We start from the raw sequence: 12,072 nt of genomic DNA, 5'->3' as shown, positions 1-12,072 counted from the left end.
GTGGCATGATGTAAATTAGTTTTGATTTTTGTTCATTTTTCTCCCTCCTTAGGGGTAAAGGGTAATGATATAATTATTGACTTTCTCATTATTATAAATACATTAAGGGAGAGGATTAGGACGACACTTAACCTAATCCTCCTTCCTCCTTCTCTTTCCTTAGGGTAAAGGGTAAAGGGTAAAGGGTAAAGGGTAATTATTGATTTTCTCATCATTATAAATACATTAAGGGGGGAGGATTAGAAAGTTATTTAACCTAATCCTCCTTCCCACCTCTCTCACTCTCTTAGTCGAACTCCCTCTCCTTTCCTTCTCCTCCTCCTCCTCCTCCTTCTTCTTCTTCCCCTTCTCCCACTCGTCTCTTTCTTTCTCTCACTCGTTGCCTTTTCTATTAACCTAGTTCCTTTACTCTTTACGGGATCCTAAATCTAACATGGTATCAGAGCATTAGGTTTAGGATCCAAAAATTATGCTACTGGATTAACCAAGCTCTTCATCAAGTTCTTTCGGTAAAGGTGTGTTGCTGAACAAGGGTTCAATATTGAGTCTTTTTGGCTCATAAGAGATAAGTTTTTTTCCTCTATTTTTTCTTGAGATAACTATTTTTATGAATCTTGGAAAAGAGAATGGTAATTGATATGATTCGTTCATAATTTTTTTGAATCATCTCACCTTATGATTAATGTTGTTGTGAAGTTTGGTTACATTTTTTTTGTGGATCAAGGCATGCTATTTTCTAGCTACGTCCAGGCTTTGTGATCAAAAGTGGTGCATATGTGTGTTATTTTTTCTCAAAGATCGAAGGTATGGTTGTAAGATAGTTTCAATTTGTTGAACTCATGAAGGATTTGAGAATTGCCACAAGTTTTTTTTTTTTTGTGAGGAAGACGATTTGTGTTTTTTTTGTCACGTTGGAAGGCTTGCATGTTGAGATATTTCGTGGATTATCTTTCCTAAAAAAAAATCAAAGAGGAAAGATTTGATTTAGACACACAAGGTGGCGGCTTTGTCTTTAGAAGGAAAGTTTCCTTCTTAAAAAATTACATGTCGAAAGGAGATTTTTTTTAAACAAGAAAGTACTAGATTTTTTGTCTATTTGAAAACTTCTCATATCAATTTATTCTCTGAAATATCTTTCCTAATTTATTTGATGTAAGAAGGAAGTCAAAGATTTGACCTCTCATTGCTAGTTGGCGCTTGAGTTATAGAAGGAAAGTTCCTTCTTTGGGAGATCCTTAAGTTCGTCGAGATCTCTTGATTTGACCTTTTTTTTCTTTATTCCCTACCATAAATAAATAAGGCAAGAAGAGAAGTCAAAGATTGTGATTATTTTGGTACAAGTTGTGTTTTTATTCAAGAGAAAAGTTTCCTTTATTTGAAAGAGGTTGATTTTGAGCAAGATTTTGAGTATGATTTGATTTACTTTCTTAATTAAGAAAGATATAAAATGATTGACTGATGTGGGCCCACACATGGAGTAATTAACTCAATAAATTAGTGCATGATTAAGGAAGGATATTGCCTGGATTCAGATTGCTTTTTCATCAATTTTTCTCCCTTGGCTTAAGGTTCTATTTTAGGTTACCTTGAGATTTGATAGGTCCTTCAAGACTATTTCGTAAGACATGAGATCTACCTTACATGATACGGGCCAACATGTGGAATCATTATTTGAGGCATAATTGTTGATGAATGTTAGTTTAGTTTGGGTTGGTTTTCTTCTATCAAGTTGGTTCATCTTTATTCGGTTTTAAGATCAGGTTGATTTCCTCTCTCCCTTGTTGGGTTGGTTTTCTTCTATCAAGTTGGTTCATCTTTATTCGGTTTTAAGATCAGGTTGATTTCCTCTCTCCCTTGTTGGGTTGATATTATTCATAGAAGGATCGGATACTCCTTAATTAATGGTTGAATGATATACGAATATGGGTAGAAATTATAAAGGTGGCAAAGGAAGAGGTGGTAGAGCTAGTTCTGGTCCTTTGAGGACTAATAACCGAGTGTGCATTCACTGTGGAAGATTGAATTATCTAGTGGACACTTGTTGGAAGCTTTATGCAAACCAGATGGGGTTATTGCTAATCAATCATAAGTTAATAACACTGGAAAGAATAAAGGAAAAACAACATGGTAGAAAGGAAAGAAGTCTATCTCAGATGATGATTTGAACTATTACAAAGGATGAAGACTTTGATGGTATCTACTTCTATATTTTCCTCCCCTACTGCTATTGCTACCACTGTCTCAGGTGTGACTTCTATCACTTCATCCTCTTTATCCTGGATTATCGATTTAGGAACCTTCAAACATCTTACAGGTAATAAGAGTCCGTCACATTCCATGTCTCCATACTTATCAGAAAAGTTTGTTACCATAACAAATGGATCTCAAGCCAAAGTTTTTGGGAAGGGATTCTCTTGCTACTCCCACGATTCAGTTAACTGATGTCTTATTTGTTCCTCCTCTTCATGGGATCCTAAATCTAACACTTTTCAAGTCACAAACTATCGAGGGAAGTTTAAGTTCTATTTTTTCACAATTGAAATGCTTACCATGGTTTACCATACTAGCATTAAACATAAAATTTAGTAAAAAAAAAATAAAAAAATCTCACATGGCAAAATGCACAAAGAAGCACAACTTTGAAGAGGCTAGGATGGGATCCATCCACTGAGCACCTCAAAGTTCAACAAACCATATAAAAATCATGTCTATACCAAGTGCAATGTTTAGCAAATTTAGTAAAAGTGAAAATCCTTAAATAAAGAAATTGAGATTTTTTTTTTCATTATCACTTGTTGCCATTGTTAAATAATCCGATGGACGAATCATGGTTCTTTCAAGCTCGGAGTTGGGCCAAACCTAGGTGACTTGGTTGGTCACCTTAGTCACGTTTGCATAGGAAAGAATTTTCCCATATGACACAATAGTGGAATGTGACTCAACAACGACAACAAAGCAATTCCCATCCTCACACTCTATACATATCCAAATGATTGGATTTATAGTGGAACAAGAGGAGGTTGTCACTCTTTCCCTTCCCACTTACTATTTGGAGCTCCCACACAATAAAGAGTGTAGGGGTTCACCTCCCCTTATACTACAATTATTGCTTTTATACAATTGTCATTTGAGGATATTGATGAAAAGTGTTAATGTCAATGGAAGCAAACTAGATAGGCGGATTGAATTGAATTCAATAGGATTGAACCTGACCTTTGAGTTCGAAAACATAAAAATATGCTTAGTGCAAAAAATGGATGACCTTATTGGTATAGTGGTTAAACTACATAAATGGCTAAGTCAGCCAGATTAAGTCACAGGGAATAAACTCCCCTCCCTTTCATTTTTGCTTACTATTACACCTTCTTGTGTGCTCCCTCATTTATGTGCAAACACATTATTGAGGAGGACAAAGCAAGGGTCTTAAGATTTTATCTTTATCTAAGTATGTAGTTTAAATGTGAATTAGGAAGGATCATAGGTTAAAAAGGAAGAAATTTAAATTTAATAATAATTCTAAATAAATTTAAAATAAATTTAAATTCTCTATGAAGTGAACCGAATAAAAATTGGTGAGAAATAACTAAAAATAAAAGAGAATTCCTAGTAAAATCAGAAAGGAAGGAGAAGACTACAAATTATATAAAATACATTTAAATTTTTAGGGTACCCACAAAATTATGTGCCCTCATGGATGTGTATTTAAACTACATGAAATTTGTATCTATATCAAGTGTCAATCATTTTAAAATCAAAATTTACTCATGTAGAATTACATATCATTCTTCAACAATTCTATGACCAGTAGTACTCTCCTCACCCTCCAAGATTTTTTTTATTTCACTTTTGAATTTTTAATTTTTTTATTAATATTTGAAGAGTTCTTATAATATATATTTGAAATCTAAACTTTCTCCACAAGGTCAATGGGATTTGTGCTTGGACTAAACTAGATTTTGTCACTCCATGAGATTAGTAGATCTCATCTCAAGCTTTTCCAGATGGATTTCTAGTAGCATGTGAATAAAATTTATTGGGCAAGAAGTAATTTCATTCACATTTTTTTGAGTGACTTCTATTGATAGCTCTAATGGGATGAATGTTAATTGAACCACTAAAAATCATAAAACGTTTTGTAATTGTTACCCTAATATTTTTAAAATTTCAACATGACTTAATGGAAATGAAAAAAATAGATGAAAACAAAATCACATGACTAATTGGTCTTTGGAGTTTGATCTTTGGATTGTCCAATCCAATTAGGTAAAAAAAAACTTTTTAAAAATATTATAAAATTTTAAAATATGATGGTTTTTCAATTATGTGGATATTTTTATATAGATTTCAAACATAATCTAAAATTTTATGTATCAATCGTTCAAAATTAAATTGGTTATCAAATTGGAAAAAAAATGGCCAATTCTGATTGAACCAATTCAATTGGAATAATCTTGCTATTCTTTCTAAAGCTAATATATAACAAATTTACACTTGTATATATTAATGTTCTAAAAATCAAAGTAGCTATCAAAATTGAAAAGTGGCAAGTTCTAATTGAACTAGTTTAATTAAGTTAAATTAGAAATTGAATTTATACAATATCTAAGTATAAATAAATGTAAGAAAAACTATAAGAAATTTGTGGTGGGAAGGGAGCTCTCCCTCCTCCACTTCTACTTTTAAAGAAAGTGGCAAAGGAGAAGAGAAAATACTGGTTGGCTCTCTCTAATCCTACCTCTTCGTTTTGATACTTGAGTAAAGTGTTACTAGTAACATTTTGAACAACACCTTTATCAATAACCTATGCTTGATCTCGTGCCTTAGTGAGCTTTAGATTAGATTTTTGCAGCTAGTGAATTGAAGAATTAGAGGATCCTTCCTTTGAGTTCTATAAGTGCCACTAAAGTGTCCAACAATTCTTGGCAAAGTGAGTTATGTTTCCCTAGTATTGACTTTTAACACATCTCTCAGAATCATTCACGTTATTGTTACCTCTATGACCTCCACTAGTTCTACCATGTGGTCCTCTATTCAAGTTTTACTTATTCTAGAAAATCCTTGTTGAACTCCCGTAGCTAGAACAGGAGTAGCTTCTTGAGATTTTTGTTTCTTTTCTTGAACAAAAAACTATTCTAGATGCAATAGAAGTAATGGAAGTGTTTCAAATGTAGGTAATTTTGTTTGAACATTGAGGGCATCAATGAAGTTATTGTATTCCTCTCTTAGGCTACTGAGCACATTGGTAACCTTGTCTCTCGAAGTAAGAGTAACCCCAACAATTTGAAAATGTGTGCATGTAATCCTGTAATGTAATTATAAAAATCAATACCACTTTTATCACCTTGTTAGTTTGTAGTCTATAACTATACTTCAATTGAAAAACCCTTGCATCATTACAATATAACCGTCATGAAGCCTCTACTAAAAACTCATAAGAATTCCAAATCAATGTTACTTGAGATAAAAATATCAACAGACAAGGTGGCATTAATCCACCCAATCACTTCAACATCTTTCAAACTCCATTCTCTATACTTAGAAATTTTCAAAATCTGTTCCATTTTCAAAATGCCTTCCTTTCCCTTATCCCCGTTATCTATACTCTTGGCTTCAATAACAATAAACTTAGGAAGAACATATTTAAGTTTGTCGATAAATTCTAATGAATTTTGGATCCATATGAAATTTCTCACCACATTTTGCCAAACAATATAGTTTTAATTGTCCAACTTGGGGATTGAATCATTGACTTTACCTTTTATGTTGGATAAATATCACAAGTCTAGTGCACCTTGCACAAAACACTTTACACAAAGTACCGTTTGAATGACAAATTGAAGATTGTCAAATGACCTGGCTAGTGCACCTCATACAAAGTGTCATTCACATGGGAAAAAAAATATTGGAATGATAAAATCTAGTGCACCTCACACAAAGCATTGTTTGAATGACATATAGAAACATATTTGATTGTTCAAATCTTGTGAAACATTGATTATTATCCAAACAAAATCAGCATTTGAACGCTGATCAAGCATTCAAACGATTTGATTTAAAAACAACAATTTTTTTTTTGTGAAACCTCAATTTCCATCAATTACAATAGAAAAACTTGTTTTTTATTGATTCAAATTGATCCAGCTATTTTTACCAATTGAACAACACAGAGGGCTATTATACTTAGATCACAAGTGAATAGATCTCAGAATTGAATTCATGAAAAAAATATTTGTACTTGTTCATCACAACTCCTTGGAAGTATGATCTTCCCACTCTAGTACCAAGTTATTTTTAGGAGAGAAAACTGATAAAATGAATGGAAAGAGATTTAACGTCGTTCAGTTTTTCTAGATTGAACAATATTTTATAGGAATGATGAATCTACAATTTGTGATAGTCATCAAGTGGAGATTTTTCTTCTTTTATTCAACCAATCAACATGTCACAAACACATTATAGTAATAACCTTTCTAGGGTTTTGTTTACAACAATACATCTTCCCTTATCAGTCGCATATTCCACATTTTCCACAACATCTTCACAACGTGAAGCTTTCTCTTCAATTTTCTCAATAGCCTTAACAATTTATTCCTTTTAATACTTCAAATTGATATTCCAAGAGAGATATGGATTAATTAAATTATCTTATTATGTTTTGATGAAGAACCTAGGGAGTTCTGTAGAAATGAGAAAGTAGTCTGACTTTTGGGAGGAGCAAATGATAGTGTCAAGGGTTTAATGAAGAAAGTTTTTAAACAGCTTCCAACCTCAACTCACACAACTTCATGGGAAGAGTGACTTAGACCACTGAAAGGTCTATACCTGGAGCTTCTGAAAATAATAAAAATTGTGTTTCAAGATGTGAAAGATTTGAATTCACTACCTCACAATGAGAAAAAGGCAATGTAGGAGAATAAAAAAAACCCTTGTAATGCCTCAACCATCTAAGCATGACCCCTAATTCACTCACTTGCTGAAGTTGATTAAACGATACAACTTTGAGATTGAATGTGAAAAGCATAGCCTGGATGTGATGTACTAAACTATAGGAATGTCATGTTTTTCGTCCACCCACCTCCTTCCCACGCAGTGAAGTCGATCACATCAAAATCATGAAGAATGCAATCTTTAACTTTTAAAAACTTCCAATGCCACAAAAGATACCGAAGCAAACGTGCAAGTCACAAGAGGTGCTTAGTTTCCTCACCAGTTCTATCTCTTGGGCAGAAATGAAACAGTAATGGAAGGCCTTCGCTAGGCAGACTAACTGAAAGTCGCTTTCCTCAACTTACCATTCACCATACAGTTGTTAGCATTTCCAAATCTTTAGACTCTTAGTCTCAGTATGCCATTATTAAAAGATTTTAGCAACTTGCAAACCTGCACCCACTACCAAACCCACTAACTTACACCAAGGACGCGATCCTTGAGGCCACATTGGGCAAAATTAGTTCATGACTTGGTAATTTGTTACCTAGAGCATGCTTGCATTGCATGGTGGAGATCGAGGACTTGAACAAGTAAAGAAGGCAAGGAAACATGCAAAGTCATAGGAGAATTGACCTGAGAGTAAGGCAAGGAAACAAACAAAGGCATAAACAACATCAATCCAACGATAACAACTTTTTTTACCTTCATAAGACGTCTTCCTTGATGAAAGAGCAAAAATCCAGGTCATCCTAAACTACCATGAAGAAGACTACTAAGGTAAATATTTAGGGGTATTTTATCTTTGTTACAAGGTGGGATCCACCATGGTCACATGAGCTGGTGGGACCCACCATGATCATGTGAGGTAGCAAGATGAGTCATCACACGAGCTGGAATCCTTATCACATGAGTTGGAAGATTTGGCAATGTTCCTTGATTAATGTAATCGATTTATCTTCCCTTGATTTATGTAGATTTGGATAATCATGATTGATGTAAGTAGGGATATTATGGATCCTATCTTATCTCTTAATATGTAATTGAAATAGTATAAATAGGGGTCTTGGTTGAAGGATTTAATCAAACTCTCCACTTCTCAATTCGTGAATAATCTCTCTCTATCCTAAACTCTTTTCTCTCTCTTTTCTCTTCTCTCCTCTCTACCCGAGCTCTCTCTCTCTCTCTCTCTCTCTCTCTCTCTTTGCTCTTTTTTCTTCTCCCTTTCTCATCTTGCTTGAGGTTTCAATCTTGGGGTCCTAAATTCAACATCTTTATCATTATGATTAGAAACTTTGGGGGTATTTCATGTAATCAAAATGCTAAATAATAATTAATAGAGAAATAAGGCATTTACTTGGAGGTGGGGATATCCTAATCTATATAAGAGCCATAATTGATGTCAAAGGAGTTAGAGTTAGAGTTGCATTTCTCTCAAAGTAACCCTTGTCAATTTATGACTCTTTATCTATATGTTGAATAGATCACAAGGTTATGGATGTTCTTAAACTCAAATCCTATTTTGTTATAATTTTTAAGTTTTCAATTTTTTAAATTTTTTATTAAGGACACCTTTCTTACAGTGGTATGAGAGGTAACTTTCCTCAAATCCCTTGCCATCAATATCCCATATTTATATTAAAATTTTGTACCTCTATAAAAAACCGTTTGAGTCTACTTTCCATCACAATAAACACATCACCACTCTAAATTTCTTAAGGAAAGACATTGAAAGTAGCAAAGGTCGATAAGACAAATAGAAAGAAGTGAGCAACATAAAAAAGCTTCAAATAAATCGATGAATTTGGCCATCAAGATTAACACTTTAAATTACAAATTATATCTTGAAGGAAAGTTCCATAAGTATACTTTCCAACACAATAAATAGCTTCGTAACCTCATTTTTGTACAAGGAGAAATCAACATTAAAAGAAAAAGGATCATATAGAAAGTTGGATCATAATAGAACGAGACGATTTGACCTCCTACTTGAGTCAACTCCATCTTCTCCAATAGCCATCAAGTTCAACGTATCAATGAGACCTAGACGACTATTGAGATGCATATCTTAACCAAGATATGCAATTTCACTACACCAATTTATAAGTGACTCGGAAGCCACTATAGCCTCAATAAGAGAAGCATTTTTAGGAACCCCATGCTACTATGCTCATTCCACAACAAAAAGAAACACAAAATATAATTGCTACATGTTAAAAAACAAAGATCTAGCCAAAATTTGGGCAACTAGCTCTTACCACCCCTTTCGGTTGAGGGAACTAAATTACGAAATGGTTTGTAGTCTCAACAACACTTGGCTTGTGTTGACTTCCTTGGCTTTGAGCTAGGCAAGGACTCTTCCAATTTGTCATATGCAGGAATCCGGTTCTTCTACCCTAAACCAAAAGTAGAATACTTTGCCATTGTTTCAAAGGCAGAGCACCACCAATTGTTGACCATAGGTTGACTTCCATGTTACTTTTGATGATAACAAAACAATTGATCTGACAATTTTCAAAACCAAGTATTTCAAATACTTCACCTTCAAGTGTCAATGCATCTCAAGGTCTAAAACTTCAAAATGATCAAGCCTACTCAAGACCTCAAACGTCATTGAAAGACATCTCTTGAAGAAACACCCACAAGGAAGAAGACAACGAGAAGAGTAAAATTCAAATGTGAAAGCCAAATGTCTAAACTCAGTCGTAAATTTAGGAAAGTATTCATAAACTCTATTCTTTGAGTACAATAGTGAATATGGATTTTTAGGTCATAAATTGCATGTAACATGTTTAGGAGCATCGTAAACATTCTTTAAAACATGTTAGAGCACTTAGATAAAAACATTCTCATGTTTTGAAAGTCAACTTAGTTGAAATAGCACTGGAATGATCGATTAACCTCTGCCAATGATCGATCATCCAGATGTGTGAAGGTCAAGATTATAAAACATGATCGATCAACCATAGTCAATTGATCAATCATTTAATTTGGATTGATTGATCAATACTACTCAGGCAAGCAAATCTTACATCGAATGATCGATCATCCCATCTAATTAATCGATGAGAATTTTTTTGCCAATCATGGACATAAAGCATGATCGACCGTAGGAAATGCATTGATCAATCATACTTGTATTACACAACCAAAGGGAATTCTAGTTGATCAATCATCCCGTAGAAATGATCGATCAACTTAACTTTTCTTAACCAACAATAATATATTGATTGATCCATAAGTCACTATCTAACAAAAAAGAGTTGTTATGATTAATTGATCGATCAATCACTTTATAGTGATCGATTAGTTAAAGTACTAACTTTTGCAAATGGGCAAAAAATGGCTATTTTTAGTTGAAAAAGTTATAAATACCCCACAAAACCATGTATTGAGAAGTTAATGAGCATTTAATGGAAAATATTTCAAACTTTTACTCATAATCTTGAAAATCTCTCAAAAATTACTTTAGAGTGAAAGAGTGTGGCGGATAGGTAGACTTATTAAATCAACAATAAAGAAATTTAACTCAAAGTCAGCCAAACGTCATCTATAGCAAAATATCACAAAGGTTTGAATTACAAAGGGACTTGCGATCAACAACTTGGTACACTCACTTAGACCCACAAAGGGATTTTCTACTTTCAATTAGCTCACATAAGGTAATTAATTAGATTTACAGTGCAATCCTTGCTTGCTTTATAGGTTCAAATTTGCCTTTTTAATAGGTTTGTATTTCAAAATACCTAAGCACTCATTCAACAATCAAAGCCAAGTAGATTGTCAGGATTTACAAATCAATTGCACTGAAATACTTAGCACAAGTGAAAGAGATTCAATCAGACTTCCATTGTTTTTTTTTTTTTTTTTGCAAAACTTGGACAATGCAAATCAATTCAAATCAATCGAGAGAGCTAGAGGTACACACCAAATTAGAATACCCATTTGTTAAAAATATTGTTTGGGGTAAAAAACATTAATATAAAATCCGCCAAAAGTTAAAAAAAACTAGTCATTTTACCTAAAAGTCATACTTTGTCATTTACCTAAAATTTATCACTCTATGTTATAAAACTATAAAAACAATAGGCAAAATGTTTGATTTCAGTTGTTGATTATAATCACTACAAGAAAAAAGACTTTAGGCGGTGAGATTTTTAACGGTGGAATAGATTTGTGGGCCAATGACATGAGGTGTTGTTTGCTAAATGGTTAAAAATAAGATTAGTTACATACTAATAATAGGGTATAAAAATAAATGATAATGTTATAGTTCATCATTATTGTGGTCTCATCTAATTATATTTGTTTTTTCAACACAAATAAAGACTTCAGAATATCAAATTTGTTTTAAATGGACATAGTGACATTTGGAACCTTGGTTTTGGCCTCATTGGTCATCGTAGCTACTCAACTTACATACTAAATGGTATGTAAATCCATATTGAACATCTCGAAGCACAGTGAAGAGCTCAAAACAACAATGTTGTGGTCAAGAGTTACTATAAAGATAGTGATTTCAACTATAATGGGGTAGTGATTGAGATAATAGAGTTGTGCGATTTGCATAAGAATTTCATTTATGTTCTAAAATATAAATGGTTTTATGTAACTAATTGAAGGCATGCCATCAAGACAGATGAATAGTTTACTAGGATCAATAAGCATCTCACACATGGTGCAACATGATAAGTGGAACAAGTACATAAATGACCTCAAACATGATGGTCTATGGTGTGTCGTACAAAGGGTGGTGAATCAATATGTGTATGATGTTTCAGAGTAGTAAAATACCACATGTGAGGAAACAAAAGCTTACCAACGGGGCTTGTCCTCTGGATGGTTTCACACTGTCCAACAAGACAATGAAGAAGTAGTATTGGTTAGGAGCGATGTTGCACTTGACCCTATATCATTGCCACTTCAAAGGGTGACCATTTGAATGCAAGTTGAACAACCAAACCACAATTTCACTGTTGAGGAAGATGAGGAAGAGGAAGACAATGAATTAGAAGAAGAAGATGACGAGAAAGAAGAAGATAAAGAGGAAGATGAAGCCAAAGAAGAAGAAGACAAGGAAGAGAAAGATGAGGATGGAGATGAAGAAAGTAAACATGTTAATGATAAAATGAGGCATAAAAGTAT

Source organism: Aristolochia californica, unplaced genomic scaffold, assembly GCF_029961685.1.
Source record: "Aristolochia californica isolate CCGP_79_NKW_82.1479 unplaced genomic scaffold, dmAriCali1.0.hap1 SCAF_12, whole genome shotgun sequence".
Lineage (NCBI taxonomy): Eukaryota > Viridiplantae > Streptophyta > Magnoliopsida > Piperales > Aristolochiaceae > Aristolochia > Aristolochia californica.
This window is presented reverse-complemented; position numbering follows the sequence as displayed.